The 25,385-nt window shown below is 37.3% G+C and overlaps 1 long non-coding RNA gene across 1 annotated transcript; it reads left to right on the top strand.

The window, feature by feature from the left end:
- The first annotated feature begins 2,131 nt into the window (after positions 1-2,131).
- On the top strand, positions 2,132-24,198 carry LOC132072783 (uncharacterized). The gene is made up of 3 exons (XR_009418390.1): positions 2,132-2,200; positions 5,122-5,256; positions 24,081-24,198. It is a non-coding gene; the product is annotated as an uncharacterized LOC132072783 (long non-coding RNA).
- The last annotated feature ends 1,187 nt before the right edge of the window (positions 24,199-25,385 follow it).

The following is a 25,385-nucleotide window of genomic DNA, read 5'->3' as shown; positions in this document are numbered from 1 at the left end:
AAGTAATTTGTTTGACACATTGGAGTCAGTGAATGTCATTATAAAGTAATACTACTACCGGTATCTGTTGGACTTTGTAAATCAATGTTCATTTTTACCAAATACTGTTCAACAAATGCCAACCCCAGAAGAGGTGACCCTTTTAATTCCTGAGTATAGGCTACGGTTCAGTTTGATTTACGGAAGACCAGTAGTCTATTTATAAAAGATGTATCTGCAAGATGCCCTTTATGAGAAACTTGGCTTTTGGGACACATTAATTCTAAGTGCAGATGCAACTTTCATGTTTTATAATATAGCCCTGACAGCTGTAATTTCAGATTAAAGATTTTTCATTCACATTCCCATCCTGATTGCGCTGCATGGTCCTTATATTACCTTATTGTCAATAGCAAGTGTTCATCCTATTGGGAGTCATTTAATAACCAGCTGCCATTTAAAGTGTAGACAGAACATTTGTCTCAGCCAGCTCATCTCAAGTGTAGTTTCTCTGCATGAGGAGCTGGGACTTCTTCAAGAAAAACAACAGCTAGACCTCACTATTGTTCCTTGCCTCTTCTTTCGTAGTGTCAAGTCGAAACAAACATGGATACTCTTTGTGAAATTTCTGATTGCATTTGTGGCACTGCTTTTTTATTTATTTGTTTTTCAGGAATTAATTATTATCCTCTCTATGAAATAGATTTGTCCTTCCTTCTGCCAGACAGATCTACAGTGCTGATTTGGCTCTGGTTAAAGATGTCTGCTGAAAGTTGACCAACAACAAGATTTAAGGTTTTGTACCACTCCACAGAACCTCTGGCTTCCTACATCATTGTTTCCATTATATCAAGCTACTCTGCTTTCAAAGTATTTTAAAGCCTATTTTAAAACAATAGTTTAAGGGCATCACTTTATTTTCAGATGCAATTTTCCAACCAAAGTCATTGGGAAATAAGTATAACTGGTATATATGAAAATGAATTCAAGACTGGTAACGATTTTTTTTTAGAACCTACCTTTTAAATTTCCTTAACTTGACAGCTGGGGATTATCCTTTGTGGCAGTGATCTGTAACAAAAAAGAGGGGGAGGAAAGGCTTCAGAAAAAAAAAATTGACTCTTTCATGGCTAATTAAACTGGAATACAGATCAATCAGCAGAAATAGCTGATGAATTTATTATGTCTGTGCAAGCTTACTGTATCCAAATGTGCTTGATGTTCACTAAAATTACTATTCCCATCATCTTATAGGGTAATCGTTTACCTTAAGCTTTACCTTTATCTATAATATTGATCTGAGACTCTCGGGCAAGTAATGGAAGTTTAGGTTTATGTAAGTGTGCAGGTTATAAACACTAGAGCCATGACAACTTGGAAAACCTGTCCTGGCAATTAAACCCTTTATTTTTCTTTTCAGATGAAGTTCTCTAGGTCCCCCAGGCTTGTAAACCTATGGGTTAGCTTAATTAAGTTAATGGAAGGGTGGATGAAGAGGATGAGAAGCTCTTTCAACCTGGTTTCTATAAACATTTTACCATGTAACATTTGTCCACTTATCATCATACACTGTGACTTACAAATACTTCTGTTGGTGGACTCAAACACACATGAATTTGAATGTATTACAAATGTCACTTGGAAAAGTGTCCAGGAGCCAGGGATTATAGAGATAAATATATACCACAATATTGAAACATTTTGAAAATTACTTTTGAAATTTGAATGCTTTCATTCAGTTATATTCCACACCGGAATGCTGTGGTCATGTAGCTGCTGACATGTTGTTTGTTTTTTGGTTAACTGTCATAACAGACTTCCCCTCATTTCTGAGTTGATGAGTGGGGCTCATCTGAAGTATTATAAACATGCCTGGCAGTGGATTCAAAACTTTTAGGGATTTTAGAAGAAATCGATGCCTGTCCTCTATAGAAACTTCACTGAGTCATGTGGAAAAAATTTATTAATGTATTAGTAATTTAAATACCACATGTGATGGGCATTTTGCATTAATCATTTCCTGGTTCTTTATTTTGAAAAAATAGCTAATAAAAATACAGATTCATTTCCATTGCCCTATCTAATAGTTTCCCCTTCCCTTTTGCTAGGTACTTAGCCACCCTAGAGATTGGTTAGTCACTTCCTTCAACTACTGTTTCACAGCTCGCCTCAGCCCCACAACGTAAGAAACTCAACTCTCCCCCCCGAGCTCAAACTCAAGGTAATTTCTGTGAGTCTACTAAGACTTTCTTTTCCATTCAGTCACTGGTTCCAAGCAAAAAGGAGCAACATTTGGACTAATGTCCAAGTCACGTGTTGCTTGAGCAAAGAATGAGATCAGTTACTTGCAGTGTACATCTTCTGACTGCAGATATGTGTGAATAATAAATTATATTGTCTTTGTTAACAAAGGGCCAGAAGCAAATCCAGTCTCCAAACAGAGCAGTCAGTAGGCTGTATGCAAAGGAGGAAGCAATCTTCCCCCCTAAGTGTCTAGGAGAGGGGAACTCACTCTAGTGTGCCACTCAGGTGGGAACAACGTACAGGGTGGATTTCAGAATTTCTTGGATCTTCTCCCTAAACCCTTCCCAACATCTCATTCTTTTCTATAAACTGTAGTATTCACCCAAATCCCTTCCACAGTCTGCTGGTCCTGGATGCAAAACTTGGTGATTCCAGTTCACTTAGTACATGTCAGAGCAAAGTATTGAAGGGCTGGAGAACAATAAAAAACATCTGCATAAAGCTGGATAATGCTTAGTTAATGATGGTTAGCAATCTCCCTTGATAATCCCATGAAAAATGCTATATATGTTGTTTATTAACAGTTGCTTTTGAAAATGTAGTCATTCTGACTGAAGGTTCTTGAACAAAAAGAACACAACCAAACTTAAATTACTGTTATTTTTAAATGACTGAATTTTCATCAGGTTGTTTTCTTTTTAAAAGGAAGAAAGCAATACCCAAGACTGGCCTGCACACAAACCCAAAACTTCCAAATGTTCCTGAAACAGAAGGGGGAAAAGCCTCCTCAGCATTTCCTGTTCATCCCTCCGCTGGCAGTGCTTTAGTATTTACTGTAAACAAACAACACCGTCCTCTGGAGGTTAATGGGGCTGTTGATTGGTGTTTGCTCATCACAGCAGGATCTGGTGTGCAATATCTGCTGCTCCTGTGTATTGATGAGTGTGGGCTGCTGGTGGGAGGTACAGCCTGCCAGCGGACGGGGAGGGGGGCACGGGGCTTGTTAGCTCTTTGTGCCTGGGTGGAATGGGAGACCTTGTTTGTTTAGCATTCTTAGCAAGTCCTCCAGGACCCTTGCAAAGTCTACTAAAGTAGAATTCCCCCATTCCCATGGGTCTTTGTAGAAGTTTCTAGCTGTTGAAAGACCAGACAAGATAGTTGCATGCTTACTTAAAATAAACTTCGTGCATCTGATCAAACATCTACTCTCATCTGAAACAGCTTAGGACCTCCATAGAGGTTTATTAAGCAGATAGCAATTTCGAGTATGTCCCTGTCAAAGAGTTGTGTATAAGAAGTTTGTTTATATTTTCTCATGCAATAATGCAAAACCAAAAAGATTTGCCTGACATTAGGGACTTCAATCAGGTTTGTGTTCCTAAGAATACAATTTTAAAAAAAGGTGCTATTAAGTTCTTAATTAAATGACTATCACATACATAGAGCAATCAGAAAATTAGGAGCCTATTTATAGACTTATGTGTCTAAATACAAGAAGCAAAGCAGATTATTTGACTAAAAATAAATGACAAAGAAAGGTGAGAAATAGTAATTTTCATCCCAACTTCCTTTATATTTCTTTCTCACTTTCAGTTTTTCTAATTTGATAGTTTGCTGTGCTACTGATAGAAGGACATAACAGGGTATTTTTGATGACTTTTTTAGAAAGCAGTATTTGTGTTAAGAGAGAACTCAGATGAAATAATTTAAAGCAAGGTAGGTTGGGGCACATTAGTTTTACTAATAAGAATGTTTTAGAAAATGTTATTAATGATGAGGACTTCCTTTTTATTTGTTTTCTTCCATGACAGAAAAACTTTCAGTAGCAGGCAAGTATTTGGGTTAATCCTTCCCTCAAATTCTTTTATGTTTGTATTTTTTATTATATATATTTTTTTAAATTTCCTTTTGGTCTTCTCCACATTTATTGCTGATTTTCATGCTGCATGGCTGAGAATGCTGGTCTTTTCAGTGCATAAGTAGGAGATGTGAAATTTTTCCTTTTCCCTGATACTAACCACTGTTGAGAAGCAGCTGCACCAGTGCAAAAATTTGCTGCTCAAAGCTGGCCTGAGCTCAAAGCTCCTAAGCCACCATCCCCTTTATCCTTACATGTGAAAATACATACAAGGTGGAAGCACCTGAATGCCAACAGTCAGAATTCAATGTAAGTGGTAATGTCAAGCAGAAACAGCTCTAATAAATATTTTCTTCTCTGTGATGTTTCTACAAGGTTTTGTCTCATTTAATAGTATTCATGAAGTTATGTAGACGACATGGTTTTTGAAATAAAACTGTATCTCATATCTGAACAGATATCTAGGAAGCAACATTAAACTGAAGGTGTGCAGGAGACAGAGAAAGTCTGTCAAGAGATTTGAAAGAGCACAAATCCATTCATTTATGATCACTTCTGAGAGGGTAAACCTGTTCAAGGGCACGAATGACCCATTAGAAGGAAGCACAGGATTGTATATTGCTGTGGAGATCATTATAAGGTAGTTTCTAAAAATGTGATAGAGTCCTTTGTTACTTGGATAATAACTTTAAAATATTTTTAAAAATTACTTACTGACATTTGTGTCAATGTTAAGATAACATATAATACCTATCAGCAATAATAATGAAACAACCTAACTAAGGATGCAATGCTATATGTCTTTCCTTGGCATTGCTCTGTCAGTAACTGCCTTTCAGGGTTATGTTGCGCATTATACTTTGAGCTTGACTAGCCTTAAATCTGTTGCTGTGTCTCTAAAACAGAGAACTTGTATCCCTTCTTCCCCTGTCTCCTGTCTGATAGCCATTTCTCCCTCCCTCAGAGGAATTTGAGCTGATTCCATTCACTAAGCTGGCAGAAAAGCAAACCCACCAAAAAGTGTCTCTGTGTTTTTGCAGGGGAAAGCGGGCTGAATTGGCCCAACAGAGACGTGCTTCTGCTGGCACATGGAAATGGTCAGGCCAAGCCTGGAGGAGGAAGAGTAGTTGAAAATAAGAAGGGAAGGAAGATCTTCCTGTTCTGGTGTCTACAAGGTATTATGTTGTCTATAATGTGTAATTTCATTCTCAGTTAAGCTGACATGTTGTTTGTAGGGCTGCTGTGTGAACAAGATGATGAATGTAGGGGGCAAGCTGGGTTTGCTGTCAAAAGAGGCATTTGTGAAAATGCACTCTTGGGCCGGGATCTCTTTCAACTCCTCAGTGTTCTCACTTTCTGTGTTTGCTAACACAGGCTATTCAGTTTTTCTAGATTTCATGTGGATTTCTCCCTTTTCTCACATTGGGAAAGGAAATCTTGGGCATCTAGAAAGTGCTTGGAATTTAACAAAACTTTTTTGACATGAAATTTAAGACTGAAAACATCTGAAAATAGATTGTTTGACTTGCTTACAGGTTTTGTTTCAATGGTACTGCTTTTTTTTTCCTTTGAAGGAAAAAGGATCGATAGATTGCAATAAGAAAGTATCCAGTATTTTTACCTTATCTGAATATAACCCATCCATAGGGCAAATCAAAAAATATAAGAAAATAATCAAATGTAATGATCAGTGTTTACGCATGTAGGGCTAAAACATAAATAACAAATAAGAGAGAATCTTTTTAGCATCTAATTGGTGCCCTCACCTGCTGCTGCATGATATCAGACCTGCTAAAGTGTCTGTGAGTATACAATATTCCACCCTCTAGAGGCCTGTTTACCAAAAGTGGATATGAGTCATCTGCGGCACTCCCCCCTTTTCCACTTTAGATAACCTCTCGCTTATTTAATCTCATGTTAGAGCATGCTTCAGTGGCTGTAGACCAGAAGTGCATTAACTTCATATGCTTTCCAAGACTCTAGGAAGTTGTTTTTATTTAAACAATGTAAGAACATTTACATTTTCAAACATAAAATACTGAGGAACTGTCTTTTTCATCAAAGAACTTGAAGTTTGTTGACATTAAAAATAATTTCATTAGGAACAGAAATACTGAGAACATATTTGGAAATCTTCAAAAGTTAAAACTAAATTCCATGCATTCAGTAAAAGTAGTTCTGGCTTTTAGCAGAGAATGTTAGGGCAAATTGAAGCAAAAAAAATAATCAGTGATGATTACAGGGAGTTTGAGGATTGTCCAGCCTCAGGTACTGCCCCTTCTTTCTCCATATCAATCCCTCTGCATTAATGAGTGGATACTCCTTCCTTGGCTTTAGTGGGACATTCACAAGTGCTTGGAGTGCTTTGCTGGGACACTTTATGGCCTAACTGCCCTGTCAGTTACAATTAAAAGAGTTAATATGATAGTCAAAGGTCATAAATTGCTTGTGGCTAGTGTTCGCTGCTTGTCTCGCACAATGGCAACCAGGAAATTGCCCTGTCAGTTACAATTAGAGGTGTTAATATGGTGGCTAAGGGTCAAAATGCTGCAGTAGGAGGGAGGAGTTGCAGAGAACATTTGGTTTACATTAAGTGACGGTTCAGGAAAACTATCCTTAAATGGGATGGTCACTAAATAGGGATGTATTTCAATGTGAGCAGGAGCCCTGGTTAAGGTTTCTACTGCATTGCTCTCACAATATTAGGAGTTGAAATTATGCCATTTGGGGAGCTTTCTAAAATTTACAGAAATGCCACACTGGTGAAAAAAAGTTAGTAGATCACATACTCTCTGGTAAAATATTTTTAGAGATGTAGTTATGATAGAGGAAAAAAACAAAAAGAAGAAAAATAACACTACTGTTTATTATTGAAGTTTGTGTGCACAAAATTACATGAACAAGGTACTGAATTTCTCCTTTTCAGGTTGGTTTTCCCAAAAGATCCTTGCCTCATGTTATTGCCATTGACTTTGCAGTGAAACTCACCTGGATTTTAAAAACAGCAGGTCAACCCCTGTCTTTTCTTATACTATGGCTTTCTCTCTATTTTATATCTATTTCTTCAGAAAGTGTTTTCCCTACCAATTCCACTGTGGCCAGCTCCACACTTAGAGATGAAATGAAGCAAGTCAATAAGAATATCCATTCTCTTAACATCCCTTGGATTTCAAAGTCTAACTTTGAAAATGGTTTTAAATGTTACATGCAAGGACACTAATCTTCTTTTTGAATTTTCACTGCAAGGTGATGATACTTGATTCCTGTGTATACAAAAGGTGAATTTTATTGTGTGTCCACAAAACTGCTTGAGCAGCCTAGTGGTTAACTCATGCTCAGCTCTGGTTTTGCATGGCTATAGACCAGGATTGGTGCAAAGCTAGTTGTGATGTGCCCACACAGATGTGGCAGATATCCATGATCTTTAGGGACTGGAATCTCTTTAATATCACAAACTGAGTAATTATAATCCTAGGATATACATAGCTGCCTTCTAAGAGCTTGATGTCTCTTTTTCCTTATTACTAAAAAGAACCACAATTTTGAATCAAAAGCATTGTCAAAAGAAATGGTAGAGATAAAAATCTGTGGGAAACATTGATGATTCCTGATACACTGAGCTCCATAAAATACTGAATGAGAATAATAGATGAGAACCATTCAAGCTGCTGGCTCACAAATAATTTTAGTGCAAACAGTCAATGAATGAAGGCAGTGGCTATAAAACCTCAGAATTTTAGGCCTTCTTGGTCAAGCTGACCATGCAGAACAATTCTTGCAGTCCTACCACTGAAGGGCAAACCAAACAACTAAAGGAAAAGAACATATATCAGACAAGAACTTTTTTTAGTATTATTCTATCCGTGACCCTGTCTGGCTTTTTAATTTTACAGAAATTAATATAATAAGATGAATGAGCATTGTCTTTTTATCATTACTGTGTAAAATTCTTCTTAATTCAAAATATTTAAGAGTCTGATGTTCCAGGATTTTTTGTATGTTCTATAAGCATCTGGATATTCTGGGAAGACATATTCAAAAAGAGGTTGAACATGGTATTTTGTTCTAAAAAGTCCCACATATTTGGTATTTTTAAAAAGTTTTTTGTTATATCTCTATGTTCTTGAAATAACTTAGGGAAACATCCTCTATCCAAATATCCTTAAATTTCCAGGGATGATAAAAATGAATATGAATCTTTCTTTGCAAAAGGCTCTATTTATCATTTCAAAGATGTAAGACAAATATTAAGCTATGTTAAAAACTTATGAAAATCTCTAATAATTTCTTCCATGAGTAAAATGTATTTAAGAATGTATTTGAAAGCAAGAAATATAAATAAATATAGAAAAATATCCTCCATGTTGAAAAGTCAAGAAAGAAAAAAGGTTCAGCCTCATCAAAATTAGTCAAAACGCTTTTAATAGACTTTTATTAGACATAGGATGATTATATATGTGATTCACTTCCCCTAAAAGCATACTAGAAATGTGATCTTCATTCTTGGGCTGAGAGATTGATATGTTAGTTCTCTTACTTTTAGAAGAACTGCTTCTTATGTTTCATCTATAAAATTGAAGTCTCTGTTTTTATCCCCTTAGCATGGGCATCTTATAGATCTTACGCATTTAAGAGGTAAATTAGGTCAGCAGTTACAAAAACCAGTTTTCACGATTATCTGATTTATAAAAAATAATTTAAACAAACAGAAGGCCAAGCAAGCTACTGAGGACAAACAGTCTGTAATTCTGGTATCACATATCAACTGTTGGCAAATCATCTATGCACAAAGATACACAGACATGAAATCAATTTTCGGTGTTACACCTCTTCAAAGTCATAAGCACAGTGCATATGCTGTTGGACTGATGTGAGGCAAGGATCAGATTTGTCCATAATGCTCTGACTAGAGCTAAATGAACTCTGTGTTTAGGCAGTTTGATTTCTTGTTATACAAGAGCATTTGCTGGTCACATTTTGAAAGAAGTATCTCTTGCATGGATTTTCAAGTCTGGGCATTCTTTAGTCATGCTTGATGCATTTAAGGGAATTGTTTGAACGGCAATGGACACAGAGGGAAGATGTTCTAGAAGATAACATTTCAATACACTAGGAAAGAAAATAGAGGTTTGTAACAGAACCATAAAGATGCTACAATTCAAATTTAATGTAGAGAAAAAAGGAAATTCTTGATGTGTGTAAATATTAACAACTTTTCTAATTAATCTGATTCCATTCAGTATTGGTTGGCTTAATAGTTTTAGTCCTATCCATATTCATGGTGCTTATCCCTTTCATGTGGGTACAGCAAAAATCCATACATTTTTCCAGCTGCAGGAGCCACACACTTCTCTGAGTGTTTTGTATGTTGAAAGTTAGACAGAAAAGTCTTAATGAGACCTGTTTTGTTCTCCTGTCCTCTCCTGCCCTAAGGATAAAGGGTAAAAAATATGTGCATGGCACTATACAGCTACACACAAGATAGTTTTATATTTGCAGTTTTACATTTGTCTGTGAGTTCTGTTCTGTGAAGAGGAATTTTTCCTCAGTAAAGCCAAGTTAGCAGAAAGATATAACAAAATGTGTACAAACTTCTAGTACACTGACAAGACACTTTTAAAGGCCGGGAAATATTTTTCCTCATGTTCTATTTGAGGAGCTGAACAGAAGGTTAAAATCTGTTGCTGAGGTGCTGATAATTTGTAACTCTCAGCAGGATTACAATTGTAATCATTACCTAAAATCAGCTCATGATCAGTGTTAAAAATCACAGCGCTAAACCATTGCTACTGCAAAAAAAATAGTTCCCTTGCTTGAATCAAGCATATTATGTTTTGAATGACCGGTTGCTCTCCTAACATCTGAAATAAGTTAGGAGAGGGTGGAAAAATGTAATACCTTGATGGCTGTCTATAAACAAACATTGTCACTCAGAAGGTGTTTTCAAAAGGCCTTTTTACTCTTAAAAAATAAACTTTGGGCTAATTATTTAAGGCTTGCCTTTCTCCTGTAGGTAAACAGCGTTAATGAACTTAATTGGTCACTAATTGCTTTATTGGTTTTGTGCCTTCTTTCTGGGAAACTCTCTACTTAACCAGACCTGGTGGGAAACCACAGCCTTCACAGTGAGAGGTAGCAGCACCCAGGAAGAGGTGATATGGAAGCAAGCTTGAGGTCATGATTAGGAGAGGAGAGTTCTGCGATGGTGTTTGTTGTCATAGTGTTCTCTCTTCTGGGGGAAGAAAGCAGCTGTGTCAGAGCTGTGCAGGTAACCAAAATCAAAACAATTCCTAGCTCCTCTTCAGCTGGGTGACTATCTGGTAGAAAGTTGCTTGCTTGGGTTTTCCCAACTTATCTGGAAGTACATTTTGACTTCTCACAAGCTGTAGTGCAAGGACTAGAAGATCTTCCCAGTATAATTTTCTTTTCTTTTTTTCTACCATCTCAAACCAGTGCTAGCCAAGCAATTCAGAGCTAATAGAGCTTAATTGCTTTCCTTTTTTTTTCTTTTCTGTTATTTTAATTTAAACGAAGAAAAAGAGGAACTGAGAACAGGAGATGAAGGAAGAAGAATTATTTGGAGATAGAAAAAGGAACACAACACGCTTACTTAATCTAATTTCTTTGGGATGTCAAAAATTATTTTTTGACTGTGTGTGCCTGCATGTGTGTTATCAGAAACAATTATTGCAAGAGCACTTAATTATTGTCAGAGCACTTATTTTATAGCCAATCTCAGCTTTCCCAGTGATTTTATAGATCAACCACTGCTCTGTGGTAAATTATTTTATTTAGATTTAGGTGTTCAGCATTGCAGGTGAATGAGACTGTTGAGATCTACTGAAAGGGACCAATTAGAGAGAGCTCATGGTTTAGAATAACATCTGTGATATGTCCTACCCAAAAGAGAATCTGCTAGTCATGCCAGCACTGTGGAGGGAGCTGCTCCTGGGGTGCTGTCAAACTGACTGGTTGGAGCATGTGTGAGTGTGTGCTGACTGCACCCCAAGAGAACATTGTAGCACAACAATCACAGAATCACTCAGGTTGAAAGGGACAGCAGTGCATCATCTGGTGCGACCTCCCTGCTCAGGCACAATGTAAGATTTGTCCAGACAATTCTTGAAAATACCTCCAGTGAGGGAGAGTCCACAATTCCTCTGGGCAATCTACTTAAGTGCTATAGCAACACAGTAAGGAAATTCTTCTTTATGTTCAGTTAGATGTTTCTGTGTATCAGTTTCTGCCCTCTGCCTCTTGTCCTATTGCTCAACACCACCGAGCATAGCCTGACTCCATCCTCTTCAGATACCGATAGATGTTGATGTAGCCCCCTATCACTTGTTCCTTATCTGGGCTGAAGAGGCCCAGATCCCTCAGACTGTCCTCATAACTGAGGTCTCCAGTCCCCTAGACATCCTCATAGCCCTTTGTTGGACCTGCTCCAGCAGCTCCATGTCCCTCTTCTGCTGAGGAGCCCAGAACTGGACAGATGTGCTTCACCAGGCCTGAGTAGAGGGGCAGGATCATGTCCTTCATCCTGCTGGCAATGCCCTTCCTAAGGCACCCAATGGTAGTCCTAGAGTTGATACATTGGGATGCTGTCACCAGAAGCTGTCTGCTCACTCCTAAACCAAAGGCTACTCCCCTATTGCAAAGGCAGCAAGAGTAAATGGGTTCCAGATCTTCAGCTGCCACAATTCACAGGCAGGTGGGTAAGTCTGGAACACAGATGCATTAACTAAGCAATGAAGGTGGTTTAGAAAATATGTCAGGCTGTGAATTGTAGCGGCTGAAGGTCTGGCGCAAATTATTCCTGCTGCTGCTAAGTTTAGAGGTGGGTGACAGCTGCCAGTGGTGACATCTTAAATCACAGTTTCTAAATACTCCAGAGCTAAGTGTCAACCCAGAGCCTGGATGATCCATCGATGAAACAGTTTTGCATGTCACTATCACGTACGTAAGTGTAAACAGTAAGTAATGACACAATTGGTATAACTTACTTATCCCAGTTCTTTTTTGTACAAAAGATTTCAGAAATGAAGATGCATCTTTATTTTCCAAGTGTGAAGCAAAAACTGTAGTCAAGATAACCAAGTTGTGGCTGCTACCACTTGATGATGAAATTAACTACATGGGTAGTAGGTGATGTCTCATGCACTTTTATTTTCAACTGATGTGCTTATGTGAGTGTGTCATGAAAATGCTAGTTTAATCTAAGAGTGAAGCTCTCACTTTCTTTCCAGGACAAGCACCCATATCTTTCAGCAAGTAGCAATCTAGTATCTCAGTATTTATCCATGTTTCTCCATTTGTTTATGATTGTATGTAGAGTTCATGGAAATTCTAATCTTGGCCTCCAAAATGAATCATCCAACAAAGTCTTCACAGTTTTGGAATGTGAACAATTGCCAGTTGGGAATTGGATGGAGATTGCCAATCTCATTTTTTCTAGATTACCAAGACATTTCGGTAAGATTTAGCGTTTCCCTAAACTGAGACAGTGGTACAGGGATTTTAGTTGCCCTGATGTGAAATAAAGATTTGTATAGTTAAAAAATGCCATTACTGGTATTAACTGATTTTAATGGAGTTCCTTGAACTCACCTTTTTTCCTTATAACAAGTAAGTTAAAAAAAAAAGTACAAATTATTTAGCAACTGTGGAGTGTATTTTCCCCTTGATGTGTATTCTAATTCCCATTAAACTGAAATAGGAGAGACTACACTGCTGAATGTGCGTGTAACATTTTGATATGCTCCCAGTTGGTAAGAGCGAGAGCGACACTGACAGCTGCTAACAGTGTCAACAGTCTCACAGGATGAAGTGTGGCGAGCCCCCAACTGTTTCCCATTCAAATGAATTATGAGTCCTTGCTGCTCAGGGGCACCCTGATAAGAAACCATTTGAGTAGAGTTGTGAGACCTGGGGAATATGCACCTGTCAGGATGGTCGCCATCCTTCAATAAAGTAAAATGGGGGAAGACATCTCAGGAGAGGGAGAGAGCTAAAATAAGGACAGAGGATGTCAAAACCCTGCTAAGGAGAGCTCAGGGGAGAAGTAGCCCCTGGGTCAGGGAATAGGATGTGCTAAGGATGGGGAATGCTCTAAAGGAAATGCAATGAGGCAACATGAGATGACTTGGGAGCCTACCCACTGTCCAACATCAAAGTCTGACTGCAGAGAATGTTTGATCACTTGCTGCTTAATATTACATGCTCTATATTAATGCCAAAATTATTGGCCTGCTGCCTTAGTGCTACTTATAGTACTTCATTCAATTTGCTTGCTTTCCTATTGACTTGTAATTTTCCCTTTTTCCAAGAAACATCATATGGGGACAATAAACTACCTACTCTTGGTAAAGAAAACCAATATTATCTGTGGTCTGCAACACTCCCAAATTATTTCATTTTCCTGCAATTTAAATAATGTGTGAAGTATTTCATAGAAGCATTTATTGTGAAAGGTGCCTAGCAGATTTTGTAGTTTGTTTCCTGGGATTACAACAGAATTAAATTCATTATCCCTATGCACCCCATAACAGATGGGTGTTTAGCCTGGCCTAAAAAATGCCCCAAATTTGTAATTCCCCAAAACTATACCTTTGGATAGTTTATTCTTACAATTTTCAAGTATTCCATCAGATTTTTCCTTACCAGGTTCTGAAATGATTCCTGCTTTACTCTTCAGATACTTAGACCAGGGGCACTTTTTAAATCCTTTCCATCACCCAAAATTACTGGGTTTTTTCAATTTTTCTAAAAAATATGGGTCTTTGAATAAAAATACCTGTTTAGAGTTTAATCAAAGATCAATTGTACTTTGAATTTGGAATGTAATTTTTTTTTTTTTTAATTTTTTTAAGCTGGGATGTTTTTACTAATGCAGCTTAGGAGCATGCTTTCCTTTCAGGAAAAAAGCACTCTTGGTTTGTCAGCCATAAGTCCCTAAGTATATTAGTCTTTTCTCCTTCCTGTAAATTTTCTGTTTCATTAGGCTTCAAAGTATATATGGATCAGTGGCGTCCATCAGTATTGGTGCTTTCTGTGTTGTGTTGATGGTGTTTTAAATATGTTTCCAACCATCACTTTAAAATTACTTTTTAAATTGTTGATCTCTCCCTGCTGGTTTAACTATGACCATTAAGAATTACTTGTGGTCAGATGTTTATCCAGTGATGTGTTTTCTTTATCATGCTGGAAAACCTTACTCTTGAGATTGATCCAAGAGTGATGTCACCCAGCCACTATCCATTTTTTTTCAACTGCTGCTACTCCTTTCCTGTGTCAGCTAGTTAGGAAAAGCATGGAATAAAAACCGTTCAACTGCTGCTAATGTTTTGGCTTCAGCGAAGTGGCTGAATAGTTGCCAAACAATTTTTCCTGTTCCTGCAGAGGAAAAAAAACCCAGAATAACTAAATAAAATAACTGCTTATCTTTCACTGACCAAACCCCAACCCCTTTCTCCCTCCTCTATCAAATGTTAGCCTGTCAGAAAGTCCAGTGGGGACTGTGTGTGTCCCAAGACAGCTTGTTCCATCCCCTGTCACTTCTGAAATTCTGGAAGGCAGAAGTCTTCCCAACCCAGGCCACATCACACACCCATCCTGAAAGTGTATGAACTGCAGGAAGAACTATGAATAAGAAGTTAAAATCATCTTATCTTTCCTTCACAAGATGTAGTAGTTCTTTTATTCTTCCTATTTCGTTTGCACATCAGGTGACAGATTTGGCATATTTAGTAAGAAGCTGAAATTATTACATTTATATGGTTGTAAATTTAACATATTCTTCAAGATTCTAAGCTACATTCTCGTGTAGGCTGAAAGCATGGCTGAATGATGCATTATTGGAAGCTGTGGAGTTGATAAAAAGCTGCAGTTTGAAACCATAACACTGATAGTGGCTGCTGGTGGTGGAGGGTGTTAGAAGATACCTTTGAACATTCCTGTATGGTCAAAGTTGTACTGCCTTCCATAGCCACACAACAACTTGTGTAAGATGCACCCAGTTGAGCTTGTTTCAAAATTTTGAGTGGGTGTTTTATCCATTAGGCCACCCAGTATTTGGCTGATACCAAAGATATTTGTGGGATTTGTGTTAGCTGTGGGAGGGTTCTCTTACCAAGTCTCTCTGTGCAATATGAATACGTTGACAATGACAGGAAAAAACCTACAACTCTTTGAAAAAACTACAAATAACATAAAAGGGTCAGCTCAAAAGAAAATATTTTTTCATTTCATGTTAAAGCCTATTTTGAAAGTGTTGCAGAATTCATACTTCATATACACCATGCTCAATTTTGTCATCCCTGTGTTGAATAAAACTTTATCTCTCAGAGAGTTCCAGCACAAAGTGGACACACAGATTTATATGTGCAATGCTTTTTTGCTATCAAAGTATCAAGAATAATATTCTTATGATATTTTGACCTACAGTATGTCTCCAGAAATAAAACTAGATTATCAGTGGTATTCTGTTTAGTTGGTAAATAGGGAAAAGTTTGATTCCTGTTGTGAACAGTGAAGATTTTTAAACGCTTGATTATGTTAAATACTTTACAATGACTCACTTGTTGGAACACTGGCAACTGATCCAAATAATTAGCACTTTGTTTCTGATTACTGTCTTGCATTGCTTGCAACAAAATCAAATTTATTCCTAGAGTTCCTAGAAAAATCAAGAGTATTTTTAAAAAATATAGTTAATCTACAAGGGGACATGATCAGCTAGTCATCTGATACATATTTGCCAAATATTTAATTTTTTGGAAAGCTTTTATAACTCTAAGGATTCATTGATTAAATGCTCTTAATTAAAATAACATGCCTTATTTTTTTCAAGCTATTCCCAAAAGCTGCTTTCAGGCATTATATTTTCCCTTGGGTATTGTCAGCTGGAGAAACTGTGGTTTCCAGGTCTTCTGTTCATGCTTGCAGTTTCCAGTCAAGTCCTACTGACGGCATTCTCAATAAATTAACCTGCAGAAAGGCTTTCAGAGTAGTTTGATATGCTCCATTTTGTAAATGCTACTTGTTATTATCTTCGTCATTTTTCAAACTTTAATTGTAGATTCTTTTCATACAAGTAATAAATCCTTATTTTCTTTTTATATATGACTAACATTATGAAGAAGTCCTAGTTGAGGATGTTAGCTCAGTAAGCCATATAAATTTCTAGAAGTTGTCATATGCTTTAGGATTTTTTCATTGTTGTGCTGCTTTTTACTTGTAAAAATTTTCACACAACCAGCTTTTGAGACTCAGTAGTCCCAGATCATTTATGTTCTTTTGTGGATCTCTGTTACAGTTTTATAGACTTTACTATGTATAATGACAGTGTCTAGTACTATGTAAATAACACAGTATTCTTCCATACAAAATCCCTTCAAGATAAGGGTAGTTTTGAGTCCTTGTTTCAAGTCTGTTTTGCAAGGAGTCAGTTGCCCTATTTCATGCTATAAATTAGTCTACTGTAACACATTTCTTACTTATTTGCTGTAGGACTACTGATTTATTTGAAGGACACAAAACTGAACTCCAAAATGGAAAAAAACTGTATTATTTATATCATTTGGCTTAGAAGTTCGCAAAAAATTGTAGAAATATGTGAAGATGAACTTTATAATTTTTTCCAAAGCGAGGTTAGAGGTAACAAAGAAACAGTCTGGGCATGATAGTGGATTGAAAACTAGCAATAAGAAGTTAGTGGATTATAAAAGCAGGAAATAGTAATTTCAAAACATTCTTGGGCTTAGTCCATGTGTCATGTCAACTGCTTTTTGACTTTTTTCCCTCTGAATGCTTTCCAAAGACAGTGGTATTGTTTATAGTTTCTCCAGAGCTTTTGCAAGTTGGCTTTGTTGGACTTTGCTGAACTGTGCTCAGCATGTTGAGGTGTGGCCGCATGGCAAGAAACAGGAAATGTCGAGGCAGCACCTCTAGAACAATAATGGCTGTTTACATTTTCTGCTGCTACCAAAAGGACACTTGTTGAATCATGAAAGAAATCCCTGAGGCCACATTTATGTCATAAGTTGTGTGTGTGTTGTGTGTGTGACAAGGAAGAAGCCTTGTCCCATCTCAGTGACAGCTTAAACCTCAGCTAAATATGTTTGTACAGCCACATCACCTTGAGTAGTGATTTTTGTCAGACATTCGAAGCAAAGAAATGTCAAGTATTTCAATGGAGTAACCTTAGATAAAATGCAGGATTGGTGATTTCACTGGGACAGAAGTAACATCAGTCTCTGGTGTTGGTTTAAATGGTGCTGAGCAGCCAAAGAGGAAGTGTAACATTAAGATGAAAACTGTAGCTTGGATATTAAGCCCATAAGAAACTGTAGGCATGTCTATTTTCTTTTTCTACACTTTACATGCTGTTGTGGAAGAATTAAGGAAGAGCATGTTATCATTTAATTTGGGTAGATCTACTAATGATGATTTTATAGAAAACTGAACTGGAGGTTATTTTATAATTTAACAGAAGTGTTTGCAATAGATTCTGGTTGTAGTTGAAGCTGAAAAGAGCTTTGCCCTTAATAGCTGGGGCTCCAACCTGAAAAATTTTAGATTTTTAGCATGCCTTGGAAGTCTTTAGCAGAGTGATATATCTGCTATAAACTGCAGTTTAAGGTTCTACCTATACTAACACAGGGAGTTAACCCAGTTCACTTTATTTGCTGGATATCCCACAGTGGAGTTTTAAGATAAATAATCATATGTTGGATCTTGTCTAGTCTTTAAAGCTACACTTGATGTTTTCTTGACTTAAACTGAGCCCTGATAACTAAAGAGGAAAAAATTACTATGAATCAGATTATACTCCATTTCTTTTGGTAACTGATGTATTTTCCGAAGAGGAGACTTGAAGTCAGATGTAATAAATGGAAGTAGAACTTACTAAGATGAGGTGAATTGCCAGGGACTGTCAGACTAATGACTTTATGCTACAAAAGCACCTTGAAGGTACAAGCATGATGGTATCTGATGGGGAGGAGAAATAAGAGAGGCCTTGAGTTCAGTGCTCCTTTATGTCTTGTAATACAGAATGGTGATGGCTGAGTACTGGATGTCAGTTCCTTGCTACACTCATTTCTATAACAGGGTATGCAATAGTTTTGTGTAGAAGTCACTATGAATAGCCATTTGTAACGTGTGCTTTGTCAAACACTTCACAGATAAAACAGACATTTTGAGATAGTGTGACAGATACTGTACATTTTTTATATAGTCAATAAAGCAGGAGACAAATGAACATTGCACATTCAATCTGGGGCTGACATGGTGGGTTTAGTAAAATGGATGTAATGCATTATTATTACGTTATGAGGAATAGACTATCCACCTGCATTACAAATAGCATTATTTAAAACAGCTAAATTGTTATCTAGAGCAATGTTTGTCAAAACAGGGATCCCTCAGGAGGAGTCTAGGGCAAGCCATCAAAGCTAGCATAAAGAAAACCCAAAACACCCCAAGAAACATCGGTCACTCCATTTTGTTTAATCTGTACTGGAAAACAGCAGCTCTGGAAACATCTATCATTTGTGGGCCAGCGGCACATACAGGTCAGACCCTTAAGGCAGGTGTGACAACTCCCCAGAGCTCTCTCACACCTTTTGCAAGTGCAGTTCAGTTTGTTCTGAGACATTCCCTGTGCCTGTACCTCAATCCCAGCCCTGCTCTTGTAAGGCTCTTGCTGGCTCTTGCTGCACACAGCTGGGGCCTCCAGCAGCTGCCTGTGCAGGGCTCTCCTGGGGCTGCCTCTAGAAAACTTGTGCCATCTTCACATCCTCTAGATTCTCAGCTGCTCTGCAGGTCAAAAATGCTGCTGGTTGCTTTAAATGATGGCAGCCCACCCCAGGCTGCTTCTGGGGTTGGTTTATTGCCCAGAGTCCTGAGAGCATGCCTAATTCTGCCCCTTGGCACATTTCCTCTGCAAGTGTGTGCAAGGAGAGAGGAAGCAGCTTCACGGTGTGATTTATGACTTCAGCTCCCAAACAAACACTTGCAATGGCAATGTATTAAAGGAGTTGGGCAGGGAACCAAATCCATGGACAGTGAAGAGTGTATCTAGCTGCCTTTAATTTAATTTAAATTTCTTACTGAACAAAGGTGGCAATGGTAAAGCATCTTTTTTTCTGTCTACTACACGTGTAGTGTGCATCTTTGAAATGCATCACTCTTACTATTTCTGTTTCTTTCTGGGAATGGTTCTTACGCACTTCTCTTCCAAGATTGTCCTTTGGGAGATTTGCATATCATTTATGCACCTTTGGGGAAAAGCATTGCCTGGGACTAGATTTGAGAAATGTGGACCAAGCCAAATGTGGCAGTTTTCCAGACTGTAATTGTATTATATTTTAAGACAAAATGATTTTACAGTAGTTATGCAATAAGCATATGTAATACATATATGTACAACTTGTGTAATTCATCAGGCATTTGAAAAAGAGCAACTTCAAATAAAAAGTTGGCTCTCATTTAAAACTAAAGGAAATAATATTGAGTAAAACAAAGAAAAAAGCTTCAGCACTAAACTTTAGAAGTCAGCAAATCCATTCTGAGGCACATACCCATGTCTTCATAACACAGTGCATTACTGTCAGCATGTTCTAAAAATGATCATGACTTCCACCTCAGGATATGAAAATTGGGCTTTCTAATAAAAGCAATGAAACATCTTGTGAAAATTAATTTGTTGCTATTTTGATATGCTGGATATTCTATGGGAAACATCCGTTTAAATTTCAGTTGTTCCATTATTGCAATGTATTAACATAAATCATCAAAAAAGTCAGAAGTTGGATTTACCACGTTTTCTTGAAGCCCCTTGGAAAATGTGCTGATTATTGATTCCAAGGGCTTGTGCTGCTCTGGGTGAGTGATATCACATGTGGTGGTGAGAACCATGTAATTAGTGTGTTTCTTAGGCATCTTTGACCACTCATCTGTCTCCCAGAGCTGCCTTTCACTGTTTCTTGAAGTTACCACTGTTTTTTATTTTTTGTGTTTTTTTTTTTTTTTTTGTTTGTTTGTTTTACTTTGCTTTTCTTTTTTCGCCTCTGAGGGCTTACAAACTTTCCCAACATGTCTCATTTGTTTTGTAACACAAAGAACACATCATGCTGGACTGTTGACTTCTCATTGGGATGAGTGTCATATTGGAATTTATTTTGAATGATTCCTAGGAAACAGTTCTCAACATACTTTTTCAGTAAACTTTCCTGTCTCCCAAGAATATTTTCATGTTACTGATTGTTGTCAGAATTCTTATCTTTCTGTTTCTCTTGAGTTTTTATTGCTTTGTCCAAAATATGATAATATAAACACTCCGGTACATGGATCTTGAACCTGAAATAATATTTTCTGAGGATGAAGAATGTTTTATAATAATGTCTATAAAATGCTGCATTTACTTATGGTGCAGATATTTTATTAATATTAATGAATGTGTAATTGAAATTAGCAGGTTCCCTTGAAAAGGTAAACTATTCTCTTTGTGTTTTGATTTTAAAATAGATCTTTGTTTCTTAAAATACACTCTAATCTTTCATTCTGCTGGCATTTAAGTCCCAATTTGTTCCCCAGAAATTCAGCCTTCCAACTTCTATACAAGAATGATCTCAAGAGAAATAATTCCCTTCAAAAAGGGTTTTTTCCTGGATAGTTTTTTGTGACTTTCCCTCTGACAGTCATGGTAAAATGGCTGAATGTTTGGATCTAGGTCTGAGAAAGAAAAAAAGGACAGGGGCTTCTAAATGGTACTATCAGGAGAAAGAGAAGTTGCAGACACATGTAGGAATGTCCTATTTGTGAAGCTATTGGGCAGTCTTTAGAGATGTTTATATCTCAGCCTTTTATTGAATGGTGGCATGGGGAGACTACCATGGAGCTTTTTCTGTCCTGTGATCATTGAGCCTATAGCTCACATACAGGGTTATGTATTTTTAGTGTCAGAAGAATCCAATCTGATCATCTATCCCTAACAGCACTACACAAGCCAGAGACCCAAACTTCATATGCATTGCCAAGACCCTTTTTTTTTTTTTTTTCTGGTTAAATTATAGACAAGAAACTTGGTCTGAGTATGTTACATGATGGTGAATCCCCTACATCTTCAATGAAATGCTCCAACAGTCAATAAGCCTCTTGAAATCAGTCTTTCTAATATCAGCTGTCATTCTGTCTTCCCGTCTTTAAGATATACTGCAGAGCTCCCTGCTATCACAAATGTCTTCCTTATGTTGTGACCTGGAATCTGTGGTCAGTCACCACTTGGATTTGTCCGTGATGAACTAAATGGGTTGAATTTCTTCAGTCTCTTATTATAAGACAGTATTTTCAAGATGTTGAATCACTTTGTGGCTCTCATTTGAGCTATCACCAGTTTGCTGAATTCTTTTGGGGAGCTCCCAGTGTACTACTTATGTTCTCATTAATGCTATATGCAGAGGGTCATATCAGCTCATTACTCCTACTTGCTTTATGCTGTTTCCCTGCTTATGCATTAAAGGATTGTATTAGTTCTCTTGGCCACTGTGCCTCCTTGTGAGATTTACTGCTGGGAGGACTTGGAAAAAGCTCAGAGGTACTCAGACAGCAGTTGGGAAGACCTTATTCACAAGTAATGGCTGGGGCTCCTTCAAGAAAGTTGTCAGCAATCTGGAAGGCTTTCAGTGGTGATAGCAATGAGAGCAAGTCCTGGCTGCACCTCTCCTTGAGAAATACTCAGGTTTGCTTGCCAGCACAGTTCATTCCTGTGGTGCCAAATTCTACAACTTTCTTTCCAGACCCAGGAGAGCCACGACATCATGCATAGGCAGCATGCAAATACAATCCTGCTTGCTTAGCTCAACAGCCAGGCAGTGGCTGCTGCTCCCATGGCAGCACAGAGAATTAGAAAATGATGTGCAGTCTTCTCTGTCTTTGCTTGCAGAAATATCCACAGTGGCTTTCTTTTTCATACCTCTGTGACTTTGAAAATGCTTTTAACTCATTTCTTCCTGTATAAAAAGTTGTTGGTTTGAGGTCTAACAAAGTCCTCGACTTAAATAGAAGGGAGCCCTCATGTGTGAAATTATTGGTGCCATCATGAGATTATTGTCCCCTTCTAAAGCAGTAGAAACATACTGCCCTTGCAACAAATGCCAGCAAGCTGTATCTTTGCTGACTGCCAATGTGTTGACCAGGAAAGTGGCCATAGTAGAGAAGATTTTGATCTGTTTTATTTTATTGTTGTTGTTGTTGTTTGGCTTAAAGGATTTTTTTGTTGTTGTTGGTGGTGGTTATTAGGTGATTTTGTTGTTGTTGTTGTTATGAGGTTTTTTTAGTGTTTATTACATGTTTTTCATGGTCTACAAAAAATAAAACAGTGAAAAGGGTTTTGTAAAAATTTTGACAGAATTTTTTTCAATAATATCTTGTTTCTAGTAGAGATTTCATTTATGACTGGTGCTATATACTTTTATGGAAAACAGTAAAGGAATAAATTATGACTAAGAAAAGGATGCTGTTATGAGCGGAAAACAATTGACTAATCTTCATGTATAATCAGAAGCAGGTCTGTACACTCACTGAGAAACTCTTCTGGAGTTTCAAATAGAAGAATAGTCAAAATTGGTAATACAAGGTGAATACTGGTGGTCAACAGCTGTTTTAATTATCAGTTGAGCTTGGACAAAATGGGTGTGTACTATACCTGCCTTTTTTTTTTCTTTGGAAGTTTGGAACAGGAATTTCTCAGCCTGCTCTTTCTTTGTCTTGTTTTTTCCTGTTATGTGATGAAATGACCCTGCTCTTTGCAATGTGATTGGATCCCAGTTAAAGCCAGCCTCAGACATGCACTTTTTCCCTTATGGCAAAAAAAAAAAAAGCAGGACTGAGGAGGTGAAAAAGTGATGATTTAATTTTTTTTCCTTTCTAAATAGGTATCAGTTCAGGGAACAAATGGATCTTCATAGGAGTACAGTGGGCACATATACTCTATGAGCACAGGTTTTGAAGGAGGATATTGTCAAAACTGGACCTCCTTCCTTTGTGATTTCCAGACTACTATGAAAAATACTTTCCATGAGGCTGACAGAGTGTGCAGACACAGTGAACTGCAAAAAACACTGTCTTTTCTAAACCTTCATTGAAAGGATAGGGAGGCTTCTTTCATGTATAAAATGATTGTCTGGGATTTCCCCAAAGTCTGAATTAAACTTCAATGGTCTTCCATTCTTATCTCATGTGTGTTTTTATTCTTGGTATTTTTATTAGTTAGAAAAGTTTAATGGATGACATTGGTTAAAAAACCGATCAGAATGAACCCTGTTTTCACTTGTTCCAAAGGAAATACTGCACTCTTTTCTTGTTTTGCCATTATGGTTAGTTACCCTCCAGGTTCATCCAGATAATTTATGCCACTGTTGGGGGTAAAACTTAGAAGTTACAAACTTCATTGAGTAGCACAGCATACAAAGGCTTTAGTTTAATATCACAAAATCTCTTACTATGGCTTACTTGTAAATTGTCATGCACCTGTTTTGTTGAATGTAAATAAGTCAGTTTAGTAGACTTGGTTTAGAAAGGCACAAAGCTCTCAGCTAAAAAAAGGTAATTCTCTGTGGTTTACATCAGTTGTGGTGTTGCACAGACCTAGGTTTGACTAAAGCAGCTTAAAATTTGTATTTGAGAAAAATGTGTTTTCTCCATTAAAGGGGCATGTGATTCTTTCATGCATGCCTGCTTTTGTATCCAGCCACACGATGAATTCTTTGTGCTTTTGTCTCAATTATTTTTTGATTTTATTTTAATTTTTTACTTTCCCCCCTCACCCTGTTTGCATGTTTGAATTACTAGATCATAATGAAGGATAAGGCATGCTAGATTTCAGTGCTCTGTTGGCAGTTTGGGGATGACAAATGAAAGCAACTAGTCATTTGGTTTTCCTGCCCATCTGCTTTAATCATTAAAAAGAAAACCCAATGAATTTTTATTTTTCTTACAGAAAAAACGGAAATTTATAATTGGGTTTAAGAGACCAAAATCATCCTATGTTCTACACGACCCAACTCTACATTTTGTGCTTTTCACAAATGGGCACCAACAGAGCAGCAAACCTCTGTGCTTCTGATGCTCCTCAAAGGTGAGTTACTGCAAGTGCTGCAGCATTGACAGCTTCATTCTGCCCAGCCTAGATTCTGGACTCTTAAGTGCTGTGCATGCTTTTATTTTCCTAATAAAATGTGAAGCTTTGAGAAAATAAGGGAATCAGAGCACATTAATCAGAATTACCAATGTGAAGACTGTGACAGAAATTTGAAAAAAACCCAACCACATAAACAATGGTTCCTCTGTAAGAAAAATAATTTCAACCCAGTAAAAAATTGATTGGTAATTCAAACCAGAAATTGCCCTGACTGTTGAACATATATTGAAATATTTCATGGGCTGTTTTATCATCGCAACTTGTTGACATTATTTTGTACTTGTAACTTCATAGACTATAGTCATTTATCACATCAGCATCAGACATCTGCACAAGCATTTGTCATGTTGCTGTTGATTTTTTTCTTTTTCTTTTTCTTTTTTTTCTTCTCCCCTCTTGCCCCCCGTTGGCTGATGGAAAGCTATAGCTAACAGAACAATACAGTGGAATGTGAAGGCTATCATTAGAGGGCAAAAACAGACTTCAAAGAGGAAGCACATATGGTTTTGACTTTTATAAAAATGGCAGGTGGACATGAAAAAAGGTTGATTTCAAATTTATTTTCATGATAGCTGCAACTTCTTAAAAGTCCAAGGTGATTAATTTTCAATTTGGAATTCCTGATATCTGAAATAAGATCACAATTTTACAACTTCCTGAGGCAGAGAATGAGAGTGACAAGGTTTTGTTGGTATAAAACAATCGCAACCCAAAGCAAGACGGTTCTTGAGCAGCAAGAAACATTTTGCAAAATGCTTTCTGAATGTAGAGCATGTGTATGGAACAAAATGTTTCTGAATCAGCCAGTTGTGAAGCATATGTTAAACTCAAGGATGCTGGGCTAGATTTGAAAGGAGAACCTTTTGTTTATAGACTACACGTCACTTGTATTACTAACAGAAATAGCAATTGAATACAAAGATTTGAATCAAAATGAAACACCACCACCATCCCAAAATTCCTGTCCACCTCTTCGTGATAGGTGTTTCTTTTTATATGAAGGAATACATGACACCTAATTTTCATTTCTGCATTATTATATGCCATTTTAAATCCAGCATCTGAAATCCTTGTGGCTGGAAAGCCAGAGCTCTCTGCACCTGT

The sequence above is a fragment of the Ammospiza nelsoni genome, chromosome 4, assembly GCF_027579445.1.
Source record: "Ammospiza nelsoni isolate bAmmNel1 chromosome 4, bAmmNel1.pri, whole genome shotgun sequence".
Classification (NCBI taxonomy): domain Eukaryota; kingdom Metazoa; phylum Chordata; class Aves; order Passeriformes; family Passerellidae; genus Ammospiza; species Ammospiza nelsoni.
Note: the sequence above shows the minus strand (reverse complement) of the source record. Positions and strands in the feature narration are given on the sequence as shown.